The 25,339-nt window shown below is 47.2% G+C and overlaps 1 protein-coding gene across 7 annotated transcripts in view; it reads left to right on the top strand.

The window, feature by feature from the left end:
* KIRREL3 (kirre like nephrin family adhesion molecule 3) overlaps positions 1-25,339 on the top strand; it is a 556,991-nt gene that overhangs the window by 65,101 nt on the left and 466,551 nt on the right. The window lies entirely within an intron of this gene.

Raw genomic sequence — 25,339 nt, 5'->3', positions numbered from 1 at the left:
ACGTTTATTTATTTTTTTTGGGACAGAGAGAGACAGAGCATGAACGGGGGAGGGGCAGAGAGAGAGGGAGACACAGAATCGGAAACAGGCTCCAGGCTCCGAGCCATCAGCCCAGAGCCTGACGCGGGGCTCGAACTCACGGACCGCGAGATCGTGACCTGGCTGAAGTCGGGCGCTTAACCGACTGAGCCACCCAGGCGCCCCTTGAGTTGCATAGTTTTTCAAAGCTTTAGCTTGGGCGTCTGTGAAGTGCAGCTAATGACTTCTGCCTTAACCAGGTAGCGAGAGGTTTCGCAACAACCAGTAAAAGCAAAAGCCTAGCACAGTGATTTAAACAAGCAGGAAGTGACACCCCCTCACTTACCGAGAGCCTTCCAGGATATGCTGTCGCAGTTGGTTTGGCAGCTTGACCGTGTCAGGACGAGCATCTTTGGGGCTCTCTGGGCCCTTTTGTACCAGCTTTTCCCTTCGTGGTCCTTGACTTTTCTAATTCTTAGAAATGCCTTGCTCTAGGCACAGAGAAGGGGGAAGAGGAAGGGACAGAAGATCAGCCTCTCTGTGTCAGAAAGAGGAAAAGCTTTCCCAGAGCCCACCCGGTAAACGTACACTCACATCTCCTTGACTGCGACTGGATGAGGGTCAGGCCAGTCAGCCAGTGGGGTTCGTCCCACATCCACCGATGGGGCTGCTGTGAGAACAGACAGACGAGTGTATGTTAAAGCATTTTGTAAGAGCGTCACAAAAGTTAAGTTACGATCCTTACTCTAGCTCTTGTACGAAGGAGAGGCCAGTCAACTGGGTAAGTGATAATTCTATTGTTCAGGCCTTTAACCCCCACCGAGATGAATGGAAGACATTCTGGAGGCCATGGTTGTTTTAGTACAGGCTCCTAGGTCATAGCCTCTTTCTGACCGAGCTGCGGGTTACCCGTTTCATTTTGCTAGTGGGACGAGGCTTGAATTGGGCTTGGTGACTTCAGTTGTCTCTGCTTGATGTAAGTGGAAGGCTATGTTTCTAGGTAAATATGGTGAATTTCTAGTGCCCAGCAGGAGGTATTCCTGAAAGGCTCATTCACCAGTAATGGGGTGATGTTACATTAATCATAGGTAGTCTTCTTAATGTGTGCCCTCCCATTCTTGTACCCTCGTGACATCCTTAATAAGCATCTGCTATCTTTAACAGCTTTATTAAGGCATAATTTACATACCATAAAATTCGCTAAGTATACAATCGAATGATTTTTAGTAAATTGACACAGTTGTGCAACCGTTACTACGATCCAGTTTTAGAACAGTTCAGTCTCCCCTGAACAGTCCTTCCTGCCCGTTTGCAGGCAATCGCTACAACCCCACCCGCTCTCACCGTGCTCCAGGCAATTACTAAGCTACTTTCTGTCTCTAGATTGCCTTTTCTGGACATTTCGCACCAACAGGATTGTACAATATGTAGCCTTCTGTGTCTGGCTTCTTTCACGTAGCATGTTGTTGAAGTTCACCCACATCGTAGCTATCAGTCGTTGGTCCATTTTTGTACGGATGAACAGTCGATGATGAACATTTTAGTTCCTTCCACTTTTTGCTCCTTATGACTTTTTGCTCCTTATGAAGATGCTGCTATGAACATTCATATGTATGTCTTTTGTGGACACATATTTTCCTTTCTCGTGGATAGAGATCTAGGAAATGAGTTGCTGTGTCATATAACTTTATGTTTAACATTTTAAGAACCTGTCCAACTATTTTCCACCTTTTACCAGATTGTTACATTTGTTACTGTCGATGAACCTACACGGACACCTCATCACCCGAAGTCCATAGTCTACATTACAGGGTTCGCTCCTGGTGTTATACACTCTGGGGGTCTTGACAAATGTATGATGACATGGATCCACCATGACAGTATTGTAGAGTAGTTTCATTGCTCTAAAAACCCTCTATGGTCTACCTGTTGATCTGCCCTTCCCTTCAGTCCCTGGCAACCACTGATCTTTTTACCATCTCCATAGTTTTGCCTTTTCCAAAATGTCATGTGGTCATTCACAAAGTATGTAGCCTTTTCAGGTTGTTGTTGTGTTTTCACTTCGTAATATGCATTTTAAGTGTCCTCCAGATCTTTTCATGGCCTTCATCAGCTTATTTCTTTTTTTTTTTTTTTTTTTTTAACGTTTATTTATTTTTGGGACAGAGAGAGACAGAGCATGAACGGGGGAGGGGCAGAGAGAGAGGGAGACACAGAATCGGAAACAGGCTCCAGGCTCTGAGCCATCGGCCCAGAGCCCGACGCAGGGCTCGAACTCACGGACCGCGAGATCGTGACCTGGCTGAAGTCGGACGCTCAACCGACTGCGCCACCCAGGCGCCCCAGCTTATTTTTTTTTAGCCCCGAATACTGTTCCATTGTATGGATGTACATGTATGTATCCATTTACCCGTTCCTACTGAAGGACATCTTGGTTGCTTCCACGTATTGCCAGTTATAAATAATTAGTTGCCATATGTGCAAGTTATGGTGTGGACATAAGTTTTCAACCCATTTAGGTAAATATCAGTATGCTTATTGGATCATAAGTGTATGTTTAGTTTTATAAGACACTGCCAACCAGTCTTCCAAAATGGTTGTGCCATTTTGCATTCCCAGCAGCAATGAGTGAGAGTTCTCTTGCTCCACATTTTCACCAGCTCTTGCTGCTGTGTGTGTTTTGGATTTTGACCATTCAAATAGATGTATAGCGGCGTCTTTTGGTTCTTTTTATTTGCAGTTCTGCAGTGGCACATGAGGTGGACCATCGTCTCATATGCTTATTCACCACGTGTATATCTTCTTAGGTGAGGTGCCTGTTCAGGTCTTCTGCCCATGTTTTAACCAGGCTGTTCGTTTTCTTATTGCTGAGTTTCAAAAGTTCTTTGTATGTTTTGGATAACAGTCCTCTCTGTCAACTATGTCTTTTGCAAATATCTTCCCTTCGCCTGTGACTTGTCTTCTCATTCTCTTTCTGCCCATTTTTCAGTTGGGTTGTTTGCTTTCTTATCACTGATTTTTTGAAAAGAGTTGTTTCTGTGTTCTGGATACAAGTTATTTTATCAAAAGTATATGATTTTCAAAGTGTTCTCCCACTGTGTGGCTTATCTTTTCATTTGCGTAATGGTGTCTTTTGAAGTGCAAACGTTTTTAATTTTGATGAAATCCAAACGTTTTTAATTTTGATGAATTCCTTTATGGATCATGCTTTTGTTGTTTATCAGGAAACTCTGCCTAACCCAAGGTCACAATGGTTTTCTACTATGTCTTCTTGTAAAAGTTTTATAGTTTTAACTATAACAGTTAGGTCCATATCAATTTGGGGTAAATTATTGTGGTGTGAGGCAAAGGTCTAAATTCACACTTTTGCATGTGACTATCCAACTGTTTCAGTACCATTTGTTGAAAAAACTATTCTTCTGCCATGGAATTGCCTTGACATCTTTTAAAAATAGCAATTGACCATAAATGTAAGGGTTTACTTCTGGACTCTCAATTCTGTTCCATTGATTTAAATGTCTTTCCTTATGTCAAAGCCACACTGTGTGGGTTACTGTAGCATGTTTCAAAATCAGGAAATGTAAAATCCATAGTACTCCAACTTTCTTCTTTTTCAAAATTGTTTTCACTCTTCTTCATTTCTTGCATTTCCATATAAGTCTTGAGATTGGGGTGTCAAGTTTCTGAAAAAAAAAAAACCTGCTGAGATTTTTATAGGGATTGTGTTTCTAATTAGAATAATTTGGGAAGAATTACCATTTGATATATTAAATGCTTATTATTTATTTTGAGACAGAGAGAGAGGGAGAGGAAGAGGCAGAGAGAGAGGGAGAGAGAATTCCAAGCAGGCTCCACACTGTCAGCACCGAGCCAGACTTGGGACTTGATCTCAGGAACCGTGAGATCATGACCTGAGCCGAAGTCAAGACTCAGATGCTTAACCATTGAGCCACCCAGGTGCCCCGCCATTTAATATTTTCAAATCTCCTGTCCACGACCGTGGAATGTCTCTTCATTTATCTACAACTTCTTTAATTTCTCTCAATGATGTTTTTTAGTTGGCAGCATATGAATTTTTCATTTCTTTGGTTAGATTTATTCCTAAGTGATTTATTGTTTTTGATACTATTGAAAATGGGATTGTTCTCTTAATTTTTTTTAATTTGGATTATCGCCAGTATATAAAAAGAAAATTAATTTCTGTATATTGATCTCCTATTCTGCGACCTCGTTGAAATCATTTATTAGTTCTAGTAATTTTTTCGTAGATCCCTTAGGATTTCTTTACATATAGGGTCACCTACAAATAAAAGTAGTTTTTCTTCCGTCTTCCTTCTGATCTGATTGCCAAGTATCTGTTCCTCGATTTGAAGTTTCATAAAACACTCAAGAAGAGTACAGAGGAGGTCTCCAGGGAAGATCATGTGACGAGCAGGGGGGAGGCGGGGCCTGACCGTTGGAGCTCTGCGGCAGAGGGGATGGGGAGTTTCTCATTAAGCTGTGGTGACTTTAGGCTCCCTTCTTCATTTCCCAAGGTGTTAGCATGAAGGAACCGCCAGAGAAAGGCATGCCAGGGTTTGATGGTAGAAAGTTCGATGGAGAGACAGAAGATGTATTATTGTTGAGGCCCTTTCCGTGACAATTACTCTACTCCAGTATGGGTTTTTTTTTTGTTTTGTTTTGTTTTGTTTTTTGTACTTTGTTCCATGAAGACATGGTTTGTTCCTCTCCCATTAATGTGGATGTCCTCTTCTGCTAAGCAACGACTGGCCGGTACCCCACCCCTTCCAAATGGACATGACACAGTGGAGGCCAGTGAACAGTCAAAAAGGCCTTGTGTACGTGAGCGTATCGACTGCCACAACAGTGGTTCCAGACTCGAACGGCCATGCTTCCTCCTCTCCAGTGAAGTGCCTTTTAAATAATCCCTCATTATTTCACATGCAATGGCTATTATGGCTATGTGAGCTGTTATCTATTTATGTTGACTATTAATAAATTATTAGACCATATTGTGTGGGTTTTAATAACTCCATAGGAAGAGAAGCGTGGCCAGGAGGTGAAATCTCAAGCAATTACAAATTCATAGGTTGAGTTAATTTTTTTTTCTAACACACAGAAGCTGTTCACTTACAAGTAAATTAAATACATAGGCCCGTTGCCCTTACTTAGAATTCTCGTCGTGCAGAGAGAAGAAGCTCACAGCAGATGCACGGCTCCTGGTGGGAAGTACCTGCGGGGAGTAGGCTGTCGCAGGGACTGCCCAAGGCGAGACCCCAGGGCTTGTTAGGTTGCCTGCCTTGAACCTTGTCCTTGTGTGTGGGCCGAAAACCTCCATCAGGACATGAATGTTGATGGTCGTGGTCATATCTGGGTGAGACTAAGTAGGGCTTTTAAAATGCACTATTCTAAATCAGCCTTGAAATACCGGCCCCCGAACTGGCCCACTTGACTGCTTCCCAGATGAGACTCAGGAAGCCACACTGTACCACTTGCACACATGTCCTTGCTTCTTCTAGACAAACCGGGGAGAGGCTCTTTGAAAGTCAGGATTAGAGTGTCAGCCCGGGAGATTCTTGATGAACTCTGCTCGGAGGGGTCAGACAGAGGCAGAGAAAGCACCGGGCTTCAGCCGCAAAATGGAAATGGACCCAAATCATTTTCTTGTCAGCCAGGATTTGAAAATCAATACCCAGCCTCCTTGATACATTTTTATTCTTTTTCTTCTTCTCTGGCTGTCTGCTGAGGGTGATGACAGATTTCCTTCTCCGGGTAGCTGTGGAAATGAAATCCTCCTACCCTCCTGGGGACAAGAGTGCCGTGTCCACACCCATGCAGGTTTGGAGCACAGCCTCCACAGCAGTCTGGGCGGCAGGTCGCCACGTTTCTGCAAACCACTTCTGCTCCTTTCCTCCTGGCTGTGAGGGGCGGAGTCCGCCTTGCCTCCCTTGTTGCTAACATCTGCAAACCGGTGACTGTCTTTCCTATGATGTCATGAGGAAGAATGAATATCGGTACATGGCTGTTTCCATTCCTTACTCGAGTTATTGACACGATGAGTACTGAGCGCCTGGGAGGCTCAGTCGTTAAGCGTCTGACTTCCGCCCAGGTCATGATCTCACGGTTCGTGAGTTCGAGTCCTACTTCGGGTGAGCTCCAGCCTCGCATCTCTGAGCTCGAGCCCCACTTCAGATGATCATGAGTCCTGCTTTGGGTGAGCCCACTTCTCTCTCTCCCCATCTCTCTCTCTCTCTCTCTCTCTGTTTCTGCCCCTCCTGGGATTCTGCCTCTGCCCCTTGATCACTTTTGCTCTCTCTCCTCTCTCTGTCTCTGTCTCTGTCTCTGTCTCTCTCTCAAAAAAACAAAAAAACAAAAAAACAAAAAAACAAAAAAACAACAACAAGATGAGGACTACTCAAGATCTTTACTCTTCCCGTTGCTGTTAGAGAACAGATTTGGACATAACAGGGGTTCATTCTCTAGGATACCATCGTAGGGTGTTTATATAGGGGAGTGCTTGAAACATACATATTATGAGGGTGCCCCAAGTGTAGAGCCCACAGCACCTTGGGCTCCTGGAGCATGGGGGGTTCTTATTTCTAACCCCACCTCTTGTTCTCGTAATGACAGTGAATGCTGCATAGTAATCGACACGAAAGGAGGGGAAAAAGGAAAGAGGAGGGTGAGAAAAGATGGGTAAGAGGTTCCAGTCTGTCCACTCATTCCCTCAGTTTTGATTTCAGGACACATCATGTGCCAGGCATCCCTAATGGGCGCTGGACATACAGCAGCACCCAAGACACAGACCCTTCTCTCAAGAAGCTTCTCGACAAGCTGGGGAGGCGGGCAGTAAGTGTAAGCAGACAGACATAGACGGTGCGCCTAAGTCCTGAGCTCAGATAGGCACAGAGGGCTGTGGGAGCTCAAAGGGAGGGTGCCCAGTTTCCCCAAGGTTTCTGAGAGGTGACATCTACACTTGTCATGTGTGAGAGTGGGAGATGGGTAGGGAAATTGGGCCAGGGGAAGTCCATGCCTAAGAAAGCTTAGAGAAAACTGACTGGCCTAGCCTGGCAATTTCCAGGTGCGCTGTGTGACTGGGAAAGAGCATGGAGAGGAGAGTGGCAGGCCACATGGCTGGTGTGTTAACCAGTCTACAGATCATGAAGAGCCCAGTGAGAGGCCATGTGAAGGATTTGGGACACATCCCTGAGAGCAGGGAAGGCCGTGGGGGTAACCCATGTGGGCTACCCTTGGAGAAACTTCGAGGGAGGAAAGGAGAGCCCCTACCACAGGGCTCTGGGGAGCTCAGGAAGCTAAGGAGAGGCTTGCCCTCAACTCTGGAGGAGAACAGGAAGGTCACGGGCACCCAGCATGGACTTGGAGACAGTTGGGAGTGACCCAGGTCCAATGCACTGAACACGGGGCTCGACAGACAAGAGTGGGATCCAAAGATTACAAAGAATGGAGGAAAAGAAGGCTTTGGAGAGCACAATGGGGTTCATTCATGAACTTACCAGGTTGCTTCTGTTACCACAGTAACATGTCAAGGGTTTTTGCGGATCTGGGAGAATAAAAAAATCCCTGCGTTACAGTACTCAAAGCAAATTAGGTCACTGTTACGAGTTATTAATTTTAATGTATTAAGAAAAGTGTGCAGGGGGGAGTGAAGTGTTTTTTTTTTTTTAAACACAGCAAATGGGAAGCAGCGAAAAGTACAACAATAATTACGCTGAAAGCAAAGTGAAGTGTTCCATAAAATGTAAGAAATGAAGAAATTACACACCCCTCCTCCCTCCTCCCTCAAGTGTGGTTAGGAGTCGGTGCGGGGGGTGGTGGGTGACTCTCCCACGGCCTTCTGATGCAATTAGGAGCTCTCATTTCGCTTCTTTGTGTTATGTCGCGAGGTGTTACTTAAGCCCGGATGAAATCCCGCGTCGGAAAGAAAGCACAGAGGGGCATTTTCCTGGGCTGGGTTATGTTTAGCGTGGAATCGCTCGTAGGCGAATGTGCAGTCTGAGGAGGGGAAATTGGAAGCTGTGAATAGATTCTCCAGGAACTTTCGTACCCACGGGGACTCCAGCAGGCCAGGGTTTTTGGTTTCTGGGCCTGTTTGACTTGCTCTGGCAGCCTACCTCCCGGCTGCAGAAAGCTGCAAAACTGGGTCATGTGCTGCTCCAGCATGAAGAGGCGGCTTTGGGTGGTTTTTGTCCTGTCTCCTTTGACTTCCTGTTGCTGCTGCTGTTGTCGTTGTTTCATTTGGCTGTTTTCTATCCGATTGGTTTTGCTTTGCAGTTTCGGAGGGCAGTCAGAAATTCCTCCTTCCAGGTGGTGTCGCTTGTGAAATTGATCTCCTTTATCCTAGACACGAAAGGTCTCCCTCCCCCGCTGACCCTGCGTCCCTCTTCCTGAACACACCTGCGTCACCCACGTGCCCACGCCTTTCCCCCCGTCACTCCCCGTCAGGGTGACGTTCGGGTTTAGGTGCGTTTTAGGTTGGGGCGGAGAATGGAGGGCTCAGCTCTAGGCTGTGGCTGCACGGTCTCACTTGCTCCTTGAAACACTTCTCTCCTTTCCTTGCAAGAAAATCCCATCTTGTGAGCCTTTTCTCCTCTCTCTGACCACACTGTGCGTCGTCCCTACTCTCTGATGCCACTCCCTGCCCACATTCTTTAAAAAAAATTTTTTTAATTTTTATTTTGAGAGAGAGAGAGAGAGACTATGAGAAGAGGGGCAGAGAGAGAGGGAGAGAGAGAGAATCCCCAGCAAGTTCAGCACTGTCAGTTCAGAGTCCCACGCGGCGGTCAAAGCCACGAACCATGAGTTCATGACCTGGGCCAAAACCAAGACTCTAACGCTTAACCGACTGAGCCACCCAGGCGCCTCATCCTTGCCCACATTCTTTTTTTTTTAATGCTTTATTTTTTTAAGTGTATTTATTTAGTTTGACAGAAAGAGAGAGAGAGAGAAGGAGTGGAGGAGAGGCAGAGAGAGAAGGAGAGAGAGGCTCTGAAGTGGGCTCTGTGCTGACAGCAGAAAGCTTGATGCAGGGCTCGAACCTATGACCCATAAGATCGTGACCTGAGCCGAAGTCGGATGCTTAGCCTACTGAGCCACCCAGGTGCCCCTTTGCCCACATTCTTAAAAGCCCTGAAAGGGATCTCTTGTCTGGACTCCAACACCACCTTATCCTGTTCTCTGTTTTCTCCAGACTTCCTTCCTTCCTTCCTTCCTTCCTTCCTTCCTTCCTTCCTCCTTCCCTCCCCCCTTCCCTTCCTTCCTCCCTCCCCCCTTCCCTTCCTTCCTTCCCTCCTTCCTTCTGTCTACCAGTCAGAGATTTTCTCGTGACTCCCAGGCCCATAGTATGGCCTTAACCTTTAACCTAAGCTCAGAGGAACCAGTGAGGTTGCCAACATCCACAGAGATCGTAAGCACTACGAAACCATTTGTTTTAAAAACTAAACTCTTCTCCTAATTTTATCCTCCCCAAGCAAACGAATAAAACAACCTGACTTCTTTTTTATTTCTTACCATCATTGAAAAACAACATGTATCTCCCTGCCTGTTGCTTGGGTGAGGGGCCTTGAGTTAGCTGCAGTCTCACCCCTTCTCTCTGAGCATGACGAACGCTTCTGAAGAAGCCGTTGATTCTCCCTCTCCTCCTGCTGCTATCAGTCCTGGGCTCCAGCCCTCGCCCTCTCCAGCCCATGTACAGCTCTCTAGAACACAGGATCAGTCTGCAGGGCCCCCCATCTCTGGGCCATTCTCTGCATGGATTTCAGAGTTTTTCCAGAACCTGGCCCTGACTGGGACATTCCTTGCCCGTAGACGGAAGAGCCTCCTTTGTCTCAAGATGAAGGAGGAAGCATTTCCAGGCCCAGTGAAATCTGGCCTCCACCGGTCAACTTCCGCACTCTTCATTTCTGGCTACTCTTCCCCACCCCGTGATCTAGTCACACCTCTGCTCTTCTCTAAATGCCCTGTGCATGCGCGTATGTCTGAATCCTTGCTCCCCATTTCCGTCTGTTGGAATCCATCCCGTGTCCTCTCTACCCAGCAAGTTCCCACTCATCCTCAATGCCACTGAAGCCACGGTGAAGTCCGAGTCTCCCTTCTCTGGACTCTTGCAAAATACCTGTACTGTAGCGCGTATCACGACACGCTGTGTGCGTGCACACTTCTGGCTCACCCTCGTTAGATTGTGGACCCCTTGAGAAGCACTGTCTTTGAACCCTCACCCCAAACAGGAAAACTTCGCCCTTTGTTATTCTTTGTTCGTATCTTACTCTTTTCCTCGACTAAATTCTCCACTTATAATGGAAAAGTTGGGCGGGTTCCTCATAGCCTACTTAAGACCGTTGATCCCAAAGATGGCAAGACAGAATGAAGTGTGAGACAGAAGGACTGGAAATATGGCTCAGATGGTGTCCTCTGGGTGACCGTCTTTCTCTAAAGTCCCATGTTCTAAGAATGGATACTCTGAGAGTTTGAGAACCCTTGAGAGCTCCAGATGGAAGACAAAACCAGTTCTCGTGCCTAGCTTTTATGTGACTCTTCCTGCAAGTTCAGGGGCTCCAGGGACGGGTAGGGGAGGGGGAGGAAATCCTTGAAATTCTGGTTTCTTTTCTCCTCTGTTATTAAATGGCTGTAGTAAAAGCCATGTCCACATCTTTCTGTAAAGTAGTCCGAAGGCAGAGAGGGCAAAGGAGACCTTGCATCTTTCATTTACTAAAATGATGCATTATTTTTATCAGAAAGGGAGAGAGAAAAACATGTAAGCCTGGGAGAATCTCACAGGAGTCCCGACGGATCCCATGCCCAGCGCGGCTGAGTAGGAACACGTATGGAATGGTGTGTGGGATTGGATAGCGTGTATAAATATATTCGTGTGTACATACACACGATCAGAAATTCAGCCGGTATTTGCTGAATAACCAGGTGTGCAGCGTGAGTGCGTGCGTGTGTGTGCGTGCATGTGTGTGCGTGCGGGTGTGTGCATACGTGCCACATCCTTTTCCTTTCAGTCATATGTGTGACCCCATCTCAGCTGTCTAGCACATTCTGGACAGTGGGGAGGGGGGAACGGACTTTTTTTTTTTTCAGAAGCTAATTTACCTTGTGAGGGCAAAGCTCCATTTTAATTGATTCTCTCTTTCACGATCCAAGTAACCTATAATCTCCACTCAATTGTCAATATTTTGCCGGCATCATCCCTCAGCCTTTAACATGCAGATGGAGCGGGGAAAAAAGCGGCTGTCGTAGCTCAGGATGAAAAGCAAGAGAGGCTCAGGGTAATAATCTGCTTTTGATTTTTTTCCCTTCCTTTGCCTACACCCTCTCTCAAATCCACTAAAACGGGGGAAAATCCATAGCGATTAGAAAAACTTCTGACCGAGACATCTTTCTCCTTTCTCTTTCATTTTTTTCTCACCCTCTTTAGTATTCAGAAGCCACCCAAACATCAGAGGTTTCCACGATGCTCGGCTGTGCACGGCATCCCAAACAGAGTGGGAGAAGACATTCCCACTGGACGTTTTGAGGTGCCTTTTGGGCCAGTTCCAGGTGGCTTCCAGCACATTCCCAGGCGCGATTCTAGCAGCAGGTCACTGGGATAGGGATGGCAATGGTCCGGGGCCTTCTGTGAAGGCAAAGAGGACACGTAGGGATAGCAGTGCAGCAGGGAGCAGTCCCTGACTCTACTCACTGGGTCTTTCAGCAGCCCCTCAGAGCCCCTCTTCCCTGGGAAGAGCCTGGGAGGTGAGACCTTGGGGTTTTATGGTGACTCCACAGAGAGCTGCATGGGTCACCTGTGACAGGAAAAATCTCAGGTTAACAAAGGAGACTCTATGATGATACCGGGTACGTGCTAGGAATGCTTAGTGTTAACATTCATCCTCACGACCCATGAGCCAGTCTTCTCCCCATCTTCCAGAACAGGAAACTGAACTGTTGGGCTAAAGTGGCCCAACCAGCAGGTGGCCGATCCAGGTTTCAAACCCAGCTGTACCCGCTCCTGCCCTTCGTTACCAGCGGGGCATCGTGGGCCTCCACTGTCCTATTAACCAGCATCTCTGCTCCTGGGGAGGTGGGCCGGGCCTGATGTGACATGTGGACGAGGAGTCTAAGGCATGGGGACACGGAAGAAGGGGAGGGTCACGCGGGGCTGGACGCCAGGGGAAGACGGCCAGAGCGTCTCGGTGTGATGACCGTCCTGCATAAGACAGGTTGGATTCCGGACGTGGATGTCCCAGGTCCGGGTGTGTCTGTTTTCTGTTGGCCTCGACCTGGCCGACAGCCCTGTTCTCTGATTGCTGCAGACCCAATGAGGAAGGCAGGTGCTGGGAACGCACAGTGGCAGAAGGGGGAAGGAGAAGACAGGTACTTGCACTCACAGGGCCTTGGCCAGGGGGCAGTGGAAGAGACGTGAGGGAAGGAGATGCTTTGAAGGCTCTTAACTTGGCCAAGTCCCCAGTGGCGACTCTGGGATATTGGCCGTCCTGAGCCCTGTGGAGAACGAAGCCAGGGGACCGGTGGTCATTGACAGCAGGGAGACTTAATACCAGGGAGGAGAGGGCAGACTGGGCAAGCTCCCAGTCACTGACATCTGCTCTCCAGATCAACCCTTGGGCTGAGCTCACTCCAGTCCGATGGCCTCTTCCATTTAATCCATAAATCCCCCTACTGCCTCACGTGGCCTCTGTGACTCCGTGCCTCTGTCGTGGGGTAGCCACGGAACTTTTCTGCTGTCCTCTCCATCGCTTGTACACTCCCAGGCTCCCATCACTGACTTGCGTGCTGGAGAAAAGCCGATGCTTGCTGCTGCCTGGAAGCCTCATCGTGACCCTGTGGCCCCCACGCACCTGACAGGACACAGGCACACGTGCAGTAGATCCCACAGCATTGACAGCCTGAGGAAAGGGCAGGGGAACCTTCCAGTTACCAGTAGATTGTAATGGTGTGTGGCAGGGGGAGGGGTGGCAGGGGTGCATCTCTGAAAGGGCTGGCATGATCCTGTCAACCTTCTCCCTTTGCCTTGTGGAAGGAGGGAGCGTGGAAAAGCACACAGTAGTCTCCAGGAGAGCCCCTCTCAAGACCCTGTGCACCCCCTTTTGCTTTTCCCTGAAGCACAGCCCCGAGGGATTTCCTTTTATTCTTTTCCTGCCTCTCTTACCACACTAAACACACACACGCACACACACACACACACACACACACACGGCCACAATGAATGTCCGTGCTGTTGCAAAGTGAAACGTGCTATCAACAGCCTCCATTCTCAAGATCCAGAGAAACAAACCAGGAGGGGTGGAGAAATGAGGGGAGTGTGTTAGTGAGACAGGGGTGAGCACACAGCCGGCTTGCAGTCACCGCCATCAAGCCATGGCAGGGGTGAGGGGGGGCATCAGGGCGGCCACATTTGCTTAAAGAGACAGGGACTTTAATGGAGCAAAGAGTCTGTGTTTTTCTCTTTTTTTTAACGTTTATTTCTTTTTGAAGGAGAGAGAGAGAGCATGAGTGGGTGAGGACCAGAGACGGAGGGAGACACAGAATCCCAAGCAGGCTCCAGGCTCTGAGCTGTCAGCACAGAGCCCGACACAAGGCTCGAACCTACGAACCTTGAGATCTGACCTAAGCCAAAGTCGGACCTTCACCGACTGAGCCACCCAGATGCCCCGAGTCTGTTTTTTCCTTTAACCCTTCTTCCAGATCCCCCAGATGACCCTGCCTTTCAGTAAATGCTCCTCTGGGCCAGTTTCAGGGAGGAAGTAAACAGAAGCTGAAGAGTAGCCTGTGGGTTGAGTATGTGAGGCCAAATACGTTCCTTATGGCAAATGAGCAAATACAATAATGACATAACATTAGTGGGCATTAGACTTCCTGTGTGTCTGGAAATCCTCTTATGTTAGATCCCAATCATTTTGTTCATTGAACAAATATTTTTGGAGCACTTGATAAGCATCTGGCACCACGTTAGGTGCTGGGAGGGAGCTCTCTGAAGGATATAATCAGGAGAGTTAGAAGGCCTGATGTGTGTTTTGAAAGGTCAGTCTCTCTACAGTGATGAGGATAGATGAGCCAGAAGAGGAAATGAAGGCAGGAACTCAGTTGGGCGGATTCATCCAGGTGAGAGATGGTGCTGGCCTGAGCTAAGAAAGTGGGGAAGGAACAGAGGGGTAGAGTCAGGACATGTCTGATCCACCAGCCACAAAATCCTTGTTTATTATTTACTCTCCGTAAGGCACAAGTGTTGGGAATGCAGTGATACAAATATTTATGAGTAAGATACAAAGAATGCAGGGATCGCCCGTAAAGAAAAGAAGATGCCATAGACGACTGGCACTCTAGTTTCTGGGTGGACAGAAGAGCCATTCACGGTGATGGAGATCATGAGGAGGAGAAGGTTTGGGGGCAAAACCCTGACTTCCATTTTTGACATGTTGAGCCAGAGTTGCTTACGGGACCGCCAACTAGAGATGTCCAGGAAAACGTGTGGCTGTAGGGGGCTGGGGCTTCAGAAAAGAATGAGCTTTGGGATTATGGAAAGAACCGCGGCAGAATCCTCAGTGAATGCCAACATCTAAGAAAAGGGTTAAAAGAAAAAATAGGAGTCCATGAGTGGACTGGGAAGAAACATCCAGAAAAGTAACAGGAAAACCGGGAGAGCATGCTGTCATAGACGTCAAGGCAGGATTGGTTCAGTGAGAGAGAAATGACTCTAGTGACATTGAGACAACCCGTGGCCATTGGAATTCAGAGCCCAAGGTCAGTTAAACCTCAGAGAAAGATGTGTAGGAGGAAGCATAGACACAGACACTGAGAGGAGAAAATGGGGAAGTGGCTGCAGAGGAATACCAGGTGAAGGGACAGTTGTCAGTGCCGCCCTGTTTTTAAGATGGGAGATGCTGTCACATATGTGAATCCTATGGGGAAGAAGGAGAGAGGGTGAAATGGACAGGGCTCGGTCCTAGAAGTTGGAGGACGGAGAATCCGCACCACGGATGGAAGGATTAGCCTTTCACTTGTCTCATATAACAGGAGGGAAGGTGGGACATGTGAGTACGGGTGAAGTCAAGATGAGGAGTTTGGATATAAGACATTGAGAAAATACTTACCTGGTGACATCTGCTTTCTCTGGGAAGCAGAGAGAGGTCGTCTGCTGAGAGTGGGAGCCAGGCAAGAAGCAATAAAGTTTAAGAAGAGTGGAGAATGTTTGATTTAGCCTTTGTGGGGAGTGGCAGGGAGATCTAACCATAGAATCACAGAGGTATTGGGGAGACGGTGTCGGAGGGGGCATCTAAGGTCGCAGATCAGACATACAAATGTGGCCAATCCGCGTGCTGGGGTGATTATCTCTGGCTCCTTGCAGCTTCCCAGGATTAGGCGCAGAGGAGGGAGATCGTGACGTGATCTGGGGTTGGGGTTTTCTAGGAAGGTAAGCATTAGGGATGAGCGGTCAATGCGCTGGATGAAGCTATGGACCATGGAGTCTGAGCTGCATAGGGAAGAAAGTGAATGTATGGGGTGGGGTCTGTAGGTTAGGGAGAGAGTAAGGAGGCCATAGAGGGAGGTTTCAGTGATGACCAAGAACATCACGGTCTTAAAACTTACTCTGGGAAATAGCCAAGTGAGACCAGGAAAATCAGGAAGCTGTGAACAGGAAATAAAGTGTCTACATTTATCCTTCCAGAAAAAAAGGGCCGTGACACTGCCCCACAAGGAAAAAAAAAAAAAATGAATGCCAAGAACATCTCCTCTCATGATGACTTCTTTAACTGGAATCGCAAATCCAGATAGCAAATGGATTAATTCCGCAGTGAAGGGAGGATCCTTGACTTCACAGAGACTTAACTGTACCTTTTGTTTATCAGTGCAGTGATTTGACGGTAATTATTATAATGCTGTGCCTTTATCTTTGTCTAATCAATAGGTCTCTTGGGATCTATAGATGCATGTTATGGTGATAAAGAAAGGACATTTTATGGATAGAGGCAGCAGCGGGAGGGCGTACCAGATTGTGGGAAGGCAATAAAGCATGGTAGTTAAAAGCAGGAATTCGGGGGTCAGATTCCTAACCTAGCCACTTATCGTCATTTTGGCTTTAGGAAAGTTATTTCATCTTTCAAGAGCTTCCCGCTTATGCGGTAGGGAGAAAAAGTACTTCACGGGAGTGATGTGAAGGTTAATGGATAGAATTAAAACATGAAATTAAATAATAGAAACACATTTAGTTTCATATCAGGCACGTAGTAATTGCTCAATAAATAACAGTGATGGTAGTAATGTTGTCACTGCTGACAGTGGAAGGGTAAGCTAGAGTCTAGGTACGTGTCTAGGTGTCCCCGTCACGCCTGCGTTTTCCTCGGCCAGCTCAGCCAATCCCACACAGCCTCTACGGTTCGACCCCTGTCTGCTCCAGCGGCTCCTGCCTGCCCTTTCTGGAAGCCTTAAACGCCTCCACATCTAATCTGAAAGTCCCGTACTCCTATTTCACCCGTATCAGGCAAAGTATTTCTCTTCCCGACCACAGCTGACTGTGCGAGTTCAAAGAGCTTCTGCACAACTGGCTTCGCTAAACTGAAGCGTGTCCCTGGCACGACAGCTTGAACAACCAAATAGCCTGATCTCAGCTCTGTTATCTCCGCTAGCCAGAGAAGCGGGCCTGCCGCCGTGTTGAGGCCTTGGGTGGTGGTGGCTCGACATCAAGGACCTCGTTATCGATGATTCTAATTGGTATTCCTCACCATGGCCAGAGCTGCCAAGGTTTAAAGTAGCTTCCATCCTCCAGATCCATAAACTTGCCCTTGGCTTATTGAGCCAACCACACTAGTTTAACAGAAGTGATTTTAATTACTTAACTGGAGCTACAGAAAGGAGGAAGTGAGGAGACTATGTGGCTGTGATCAGTGTTTAACCAAAGGGCCCGGAATTCTCCTGTCTTGGGAGCAAAGACATCAACGATGGCTCTACCTACCGCAGTGTTCTCTCCCACCCGCTACGCGCAAGCATCCACACGGAGGCGTCACACTTACTGAAATTCACAGAGGTCTTGTACCTTGATTCTACAAGTTGCACATGTATTTACTATTTGGAAGGTGGTGAAAACTTAAGTGGATGCGATAAAATTGTATTTCCTTTGGTCTGTAACAATATACCTCTTTGCCCCTGCTAGGAATGACTTTCAGTTCTAATTCTTACTCTCTCTAATGAAAATGGACCAGGAAGGCCTGGCACATGCTTGCTGCGATCCATTGGTACTGGCTGCCTTTCATTAATGTAGGGAAAGATGCTGATAAAGAACACTGTGCTCGATTAGTAATGTCTGCCACAGGCACAGGCGTGAGGAATGAAATATCCTCTGTATGAACTTGCGAGCCCTATCTTAGATTCTAAACTTCTAGGTGGCAGGGAATGGATTATCTTAGTTCTGTGTGTAAATGTACCTAACATATGTCATGAGTTACTGATGGTGATGGCAAAGACTATTTATGCAGAAATACAGTAATTTAACTGGTTAGCTAAAATCTGGTGGTTGCCCTCCAGCCCATAAGCTTGCTCATCGCCTTGTCAGAGAATAAGCAACTCCGTTTACAAAAGACTTCATTCCTTACACTAAAACTACTTTGATAGTCTAAGCACTGTCATAAATATTAGACAACAAAATGTCAACATAAATGAAGGGGGAAGTTTTGTGGTGTGGCAAAACTTCTCTTCTGCTATTCAATCATGTTTATTTGCTTACTCGCAATTTGCTGGATGTCCCCAGCATCCAGTGATGTTTTTGAGGCTCAGCTGGACAGGAGAGGGAGCAGCATTCTGAGCAAATGAAGGACAAACATTCCTTTTGCCTCGGTACTATCTGCCTCCCTCGAATTGCATGTCCTTCAACGGCTGTATCGTGGGTCTCTGTCTCTCCTCTGAGAGGCATGTATATCATTGTGTCCTAACCTCGTATTTCTGAGAATGCACAAAACCAGTTTCCCAGGCAGCAATAAACGTGCCAGATATCGGTGCAGACTCTTATGGGAGCCTGGCTCGAGGAGATGGGTCACAAAATCTAAACTCTGCCCCATCCCCATAAGCTGCGTAATCACACCCCAAATGAAATAGAGGGCTCAGTGATGACCAGAGGCACAGCCCGGTTGGAGGGAGGAATAGGCATCCCACTGCTTCTGTCATCCCATTCTCCAGAAACTTCACCCTGATTCTTGAAGTCCATCGCTAAGCTTAGGAAATTAGGGGAGGGCACAAAGTGAATATGTGTTGCAACCAGAAATCATGGCGGCCACCAAAAAATTTATACTGAGAACTAGATTTTTTCAATTCAGCATTATTCATCACCACAAAACTTACACCTGTGTGGTGATGGATGGTCCCTGCAGGAGCAACTCCTGGAGAACCCCTGCCTGCCTTCGATCATGGCCTGCAGGGGAAGCGTCAGACTTAGGGAGGACCTGGGACGCTTGGTCGGGCATGGTTATCTGTCTAAACCTTCATGTTCTTTTCACAGGAGTAAAAATGAGCAGGTTGACGAGTTGGCCACTAATGTCCTTTCTAGCTCCAATATGTCAGTTTAATTAAGACTTAAATTCATGTTCAATAAAATTTTAGCTAACATTCATTCAAAGTTGGAATCACCCATCCCATGATCTATATTAAGTGTGTTTGTTTTACTTTTTAATGAAGTAGGAAAAAGCTTTCTGCAATTAAGTTGCACAGCCTGGCTTTCCACACTGATTAGCTGACTGTGACGAACTTTGTCATAGTCTCAGAGAATGTTCGGCACTGTCTGTCTCTCTTGTGGGCTTTTGTTTTGCTCCGGAGAAGATACGACCTTCATGAGTGGTTCTCAAAGAGTGGTCCCAGGGGGGCGCCTGGGTGGCGCAGTCGGTTAAGCGTCCGACTTCAGCCAGGTCACGATCTCGCGGTCCGTGAGTTCGAGCCCCGCGTCGGGCTCTGGGCTGATGGCTCAGAGCCTGGAGCCTGTTTCTGATTCTGTGTCTCCCTCTCTCTCTGCCCCTCCCCCGTTCATGCTGTGTCTCTCTCTGTCCCAAAAATAAATAAACGTTGAAAAAAAAAAATTAAAAAAAAAAAAAAAAAAAAAAGAGTGGTCCCAGGACCAGCAGTGTCAATATCGCCTGGGAACTTAATAGAAATGCAGATTCTGGTTCCTTCCTCAAGATGTGAATTGACTCACTGGCTAGAGCTCAGAGATTTGTATTTTAATAAATCTTCCAGGTGATTTTAAGACATGCCAACCCTTCAGAAACACTGACCTACAGGGAAAAAAAATAGTACATGCTGAGAATCAGGGGACCAGTTTTCCCCCTGACCGGCCATAAGATCTTAAGCTATTCACAGTAAACTAAGGATGACTTTGCCTTTGTTACCCACTCAGAGTATCAGCAGAATGCAACTTGTTGGTAGGTGCGGAAGTGCTATAAAAGGTTGAATGTATCTTACATATGATTCGACTTTCATTTGTTCATTCATTTAACAAATATCATTCATCATCTATCTGTGCCAGAGAGCGTTCTAGGTGCGAAGGATGCTACATGAAGAAGACGGACGAGGCCCTTGCTGTCATGGAGCCCGCATCCTAGAATGGATCCTTTGTGAAACGTTTTGATAGTTGCAAGCAGTTATATGATCCATTTCAAGATTAGGTTCAGGGCTCTCAAGGGAATGAGAAATTGTGAAATGCTCATACCTAAGAAGAGTAAGATCGGGTTATGTCAGGCATAACAAGGAACCCGTTGACTTAAAGCAATGTCGGCCTCTAGGAAACAGCACAGGGCGACATTTAACACTTGTCAAGCTGGGTCTTGCCTTGATGAGACAGGAGACTTGAGAGAATGATACTCCCAAGTTTCATCCAGTTTATGATACTACATTTCTACCTCTTCGTGTGAGTCAACTGTTCTGGCTTGTCTTGCACAAACCTGTACATTAAAAAGAGTAAAGCAAAGCATATATATACTTCCTGAGCTCTTTTCCAGAATCATAATGGACCAGATGTCTACCATCTGAGATGTGGGCCCAACGAGAATAGACAAATGTTCCTCAGATGGGTGGGCCCCCAAACAAACTTTTAGAATTGGGGTTTTCATCCTTGGCCACTATCATTGACAAGCGGCTTTTTTTTTTTTTTTCTTTTTAAAACCAGAGCTAAAATTCAATTTCCTAAATTTTAGGAAAAGAAATGAAAAATATGCTTGGGGGAAAAGAGTGGCTCAAGAGAGTTTTTGGACTTCAAAAACCGTCAAAAATCTTTTAATGATTTAACTGTAAAGGAATCAGAAACACACTGATGAAATCCCCCTTGATAACCACATGGTGCTTACAGATTCTGGAGGGAAGATTCCAGCAATGAAATCTGCCGGGTTTTTTTTATCAAACCCAAACCATTCGAGATGCCTGGTGAACTCCAATATGATGTAATCTTATCTTTTTCATAACAATCCTTTCTCCCCAAAGACAGAAGGGGAAGGAAAGGCCTAATTAAGGAACGTTGGTTTTTAAGGTCAGAGTCTTCGGGGGATATCAAGTTATCATATGCCGAGTTGCTTGTGATGTTTACACTGACCCACAGATGTGCCGTGAATGTACAAAATTAAAATGTTAATTGTCTAATCTTGTGCTACTTTTCAACATACGTCTGGCAAGACTTGTTGCGTGTTGAGTTCGAAAACAGTACATTTCCAAGCTGTCATAATATTGAAGCCTCCTGTGTATTGCTTGCTCTGCATAATTAATTGTAAAGTGATAATTTGTACACTAAGATATTTCCATTCAAACACGAAAGTGAACGTCTCAGCATCTTTGCCTCCAGCAGGCCGAAGAAAAAGTGCAGCGGAGTGTGGTCCCCGGGCATTTGCGGCGTCCTTCCTCTCACGGAGGCCCGCTGACAAGGTGGGCGGGGAACCTTCAGCTGGTCAGGCCTTGGCACCTACCTGCCGTTGGCCCCACTACTTTGTGAGTCTCATCCGTTCTTGAAGGTGGTCCCGGGTAGCGTACTCGCTACTCTAGTCTCCTTCTTCTCTCTGACGTCCGGTGGCTTCCCACGGTCTGTGTGCACAGGGTATCCCTGAATTCTGTACTCGTAATCCTTTCTAGTGTTTTCCTGGGTTTGTAACCTCCCTGAGAACAGACCCCATGCTTCATAATCCTGTGTCTTCCAAATCACTTTTCGGAGTCCTAAGAATATAGCGGCGCTCGATGTAGCCTTGTATTTGCTTGGCTACCATACCAATCAATCTCAGCGGCCTACCACAAGAAATATTTACTGCACGTTCATGGCTCCAGCGGGCCGTGGGTCAGCTCTGGCTCTAATCCACATGTCTTTTCATTTTAGAGCCACAGTGGAGGGAGTAGCCCTTCTCTGAGACATTTCTTTCTTATTATGGAGGGAAGAAGTTGGCCAAGCCAAAAGGGACACCTGCCTTTAAAGTTGTCTGATCACCCGTGGCATCCATCAGGTTCACTCATAGTCCATTAGCCAAAACAAGTGGCAGAGCCAAGTCCCATGCAAACCTAAACAAAGGAGTGAGGAAGAAAGCTTTGCCTAGAGGGAGCACGACAAGTCATATGACAATGGCAGCGGAGGGGGAGTCAGATAGCTGGGAACACACTAGCGGCTCCCCTAATCCTGCTGATTCACTGTCCTGGAGGTGGAGAGCGATGATCTGTTCTCCATGAGCATGGAGTCGTGTTCTGCCTGGTAATGAACTCCCTCTGAAACCTGCATGAAAGTATCAATCAGAGAGACGCCCCTCCTCTGCTTTGCGACGCTCACAGTCCACGTGCACTCCGTTCTGCCAGGTGTTCCGAACGCTCATAGGCGACGGTCTCTTCCCCAGCAGACTTGAGAGGAGGTACTTTTCCTTAAAGAAAGTATTCTTTGGGCTTCAGGTACCCAGAAACTAACTCCCATTGGCTAAACCTATGAGAAGTTTTGCCGCCCATCATGGCCAGAAATCCAGAGTGAGGCACCGTTGAAAGGAGGCGCTGGGTCCGTCTCTCTGTCTTTGTCTTAGCCCTTCCTCCTCCATGGATTGGGATTGCCTTTTCCCCCCTTGCTGGCCTCCTTCGTGGCCACACAATAGCTAGCGACGGCGACGTAGGCAGTGTGCTAGGTTTACATCCATCACTCTGCAAACACCTTTCAGCCATCCTTTCTTGCATCTCTCGGGTCTCACGAGAGTCATTAGATCTTAGTTAGGTCACTAGTTCCTAGGGCCACTAGGCCACCCAGTTCTGAAGTGGTTACTGAGAAGGGGGATTGGAGAGCCCTTAAACCCATCAGGCTCATCCAAGGAGCTGGTCATTTCCTTAAGTGGTATTGCTGCTATCCGACAGAGGAGAAATGGAATGGATTCGGGGGGTAAACCACATCCGCCAACCACATCTCAAAAATCCGATGTCACCTGTAGACACCACTGCTCCCAGGTCATCTCATGGAGAAGGATATTATACAAAGATGGGAGAGATGAGCCCAGACCCTACAGGTGTTGGAGGACTACAACATTCTTCCCTCATCGGGTAATTAAGGCCAGAGGTGCGTTTTAAATTTCACCTGCCTATCAGCCACTTCAGTGAACTACATTTGCTTGGCTGAGAGCCTCTTCGAGAGAGCCGGTGGTTCCCAAAGGCATTGCCTCTCTTTCCTGTGCTGACTGATTGGTGCACCCCATATGTCACGACTCAGCACCCTCTTGTGGGTCATCATGACACATCGGCACTGATAATTATAATAATGGATGAAGTTCATCACTAGGTTCCATTATCACTTCAAGTCCCTCTTGGCTACGCTTCACCTGCCAAGCCAGTGGGAATGAAGAGAGAGGCTGGTAATTAGGTTGATACCGCAGGATGCTTTGTGGTGCCTCCAATTCGAAACAAGAAACCCTGGAAACATTATATAGTGAGTGGCAGGGGCAGGAGCCCCATAGCTACACAGCATGCTCTCGTGGATGAAGGCACGGTTCTTCTCCCTTCCTCTGTGCATCAGGATCTAATTCCAAACTAATGGACAGGATGAGTTATTTCCATCTCACAGCTCATGGTGGGTTGCCTGTTTTGTGTGTGGATGTGAGATCTTCTTGGTTGGGGCCTAGTGTGAAAGTGCCAGGGCTGGAGTCACCGAAAGTCTTTAAGCAAGTTCGCTGAAGAAGTGACACATGCAAAGGGGTGATCAGTGTAGAAGGAGGTGAAGAGATACCTTGAAAGATAGCATACATGGTCCACAGAGCTGAAGGGACAGCAGGGGCTGAGGAGAGACGACGAGCTCAAGGCACATGTGGACAGCACGGTTTAGGCCCTCAGAGCCACTCTGGGCCACCTGAGCTTGCCGGGGGCAGGGGGGTACAGACTGTGGGCACACCTCCAGGGAATGTGTCCACGCTTCTTCCTACTCACGCTTTCACCCTGCCTTGTCTTCTTGAAAAGAGAGTTGGGTCTCCAGACTCGCCTTTTAGAGGCTGGATTCACTTCTTGGGCCCTCCAGACTTAGTCTGCCTCTTGCCGGTGGTCTGAATGACGATTTGGGCCTCTCTCCATAGGTGCTTGTCGCTGGAAGAAGGGCTTCTTCCCCAGTCTCAACTGGGTCATCCCACATGCTGTCTTAATTAAAACATCCCCGTATCCACTGGGGCCCAGAAGAGGAAATTGCTCCATCATAGTCCTTCTGTCCTCTCCCCCGACCTCTTACCCTTATCACTTCCTTGTCCGCATGTCAAATCATTCCTCTTGTGGGGAGAGGGGTGAGGCAAGGAGAAATCTGGGCTGAGCCTTCCCTTCTCTGGCTGCCAGTGGCCAGCAAGACCATGAAGGTAATTTAATGGTCGGGCAGCTTTAATACCAGAGTGCCTGCCCTTCTCTGTCTCTGCAACAAGATCCATGTTGGATTGAGCCATAGGGAGCCTCCTTCAGCAGATGCGTTGGCCGCTTCCTTCTGTCTGCAAATTCTCCGTTAAGTTTTTTTCTAATTAGACAGTGTCAGTTTTTTATTTGGGGTGAGAAACTGTTTTCCAAGTTTGACAACAATGCCATTTTCAAGGAAGAATCTCAGCACGAGGACTGTCTTTTATTTGGTAGCCTCCTATCCCTTTGTGACTCCTACTTAAGAGAGGAAGGGTGTTTCTGGAAATACGTCTTTGTCATTGTCATCGGCACCACCACCCTCTCTCTCGGTCATCCCTTGGAGCTTCATGCTTTTTGCTGCTTCCCCTCCCTCCCATCTCCTTCCACCCCTCTTCCTTCTGATCACAATGACTTTCTCCCCCAAAGAGGATAAAATACAGGGAGAGTCACTGTGGTCCAGGGGCAGTTGCAGAGCAGGGTTCAAAAGCCCACCCTTCCTTCCTTCTGGCCATTGGAACATGAATCTTTCAGTCTTGCTTACTGCTAAGCCCGAGGGTCCAGTCCAGAGTCGCTGCTGGGCCTCTGCTGCCATGGACATCATCTGAGAGCGAGGATACCTAGTGGTCTCCTCCATCAGACATGTTGGCCTCTACCAACTGAATGGGTCCTGAAGGGTTAAGAATTTACTGTATTCCATCAGAGTAAATATACTATTTCTTGGGAAGCAAGGCATGTTCTGGCTAATGCATTAATGTAGATTAGTTTATTGGGGTTTGAGCTCCAACTGAGCTGCCCTATTAGCCATCTGGTGTTAAGCCTTGGAGACACTGAGAAACTTGCCCAAGTTTCTCCTCCATAAAATGGGGAATCTTGGATTTTACCTCATGGGATTGTCTAAGAATTGAATGGATTCGTTTATGAAAATACTTCAACATGGGATCTGGGCCTTAGTAAGCTCTTCGTAAACAGCAGGATTTATCATTCAAACTACCCACTGACTCAGGAGTCTGACATACTTCTTCTCAAACCCTTGTTATGCCTCTTGTCACCCATATAGACAACTAGAGGCCCATTCAAGGGTTTAATGGCCTTTTCTGCTTGCTAGCCCCCAATTCCAGAAAGAACAGAAGATTCCCCAGAAGATCCCTTCTTCCAAGCCAGACAGAGTACTCCTTGGTTAACCCTTTCCTCTTCTTTTAAACGAGAGCCTTTGTACCAAGGGCTGTGTACGCACCAAATAGCTACCTCCTTTCCTCTTCTCGAGCACACATAGTCGACCTCCTCCAGGAAGCCCTGAGATGGGTCTTTTCAAAGCCCGGATGCTCCTGGGAGTGGAAGATGGAACTATATGCCACGTCCAGGGGAGTCAAAACACTATAAAGAAAAAGATGTCTGGTGATAGACTCAGGACTGAGTTAGGTTTGTTGCTCTGAGTTCAGATAGACAATTTAGGGTGATTTTAATG

The sequence above is a fragment of the Leopardus geoffroyi genome, chromosome D1, assembly GCF_018350155.1.
Source record: "Leopardus geoffroyi isolate Oge1 chromosome D1, O.geoffroyi_Oge1_pat1.0, whole genome shotgun sequence".
In the NCBI taxonomy this organism is placed as follows: domain Eukaryota; kingdom Metazoa; phylum Chordata; class Mammalia; order Carnivora; family Felidae; genus Leopardus; species Leopardus geoffroyi.
The sequence above is the reverse complement of the archived record's forward strand: the minus strand, read 5'-3'. Positions and strand labels throughout refer to the sequence as shown.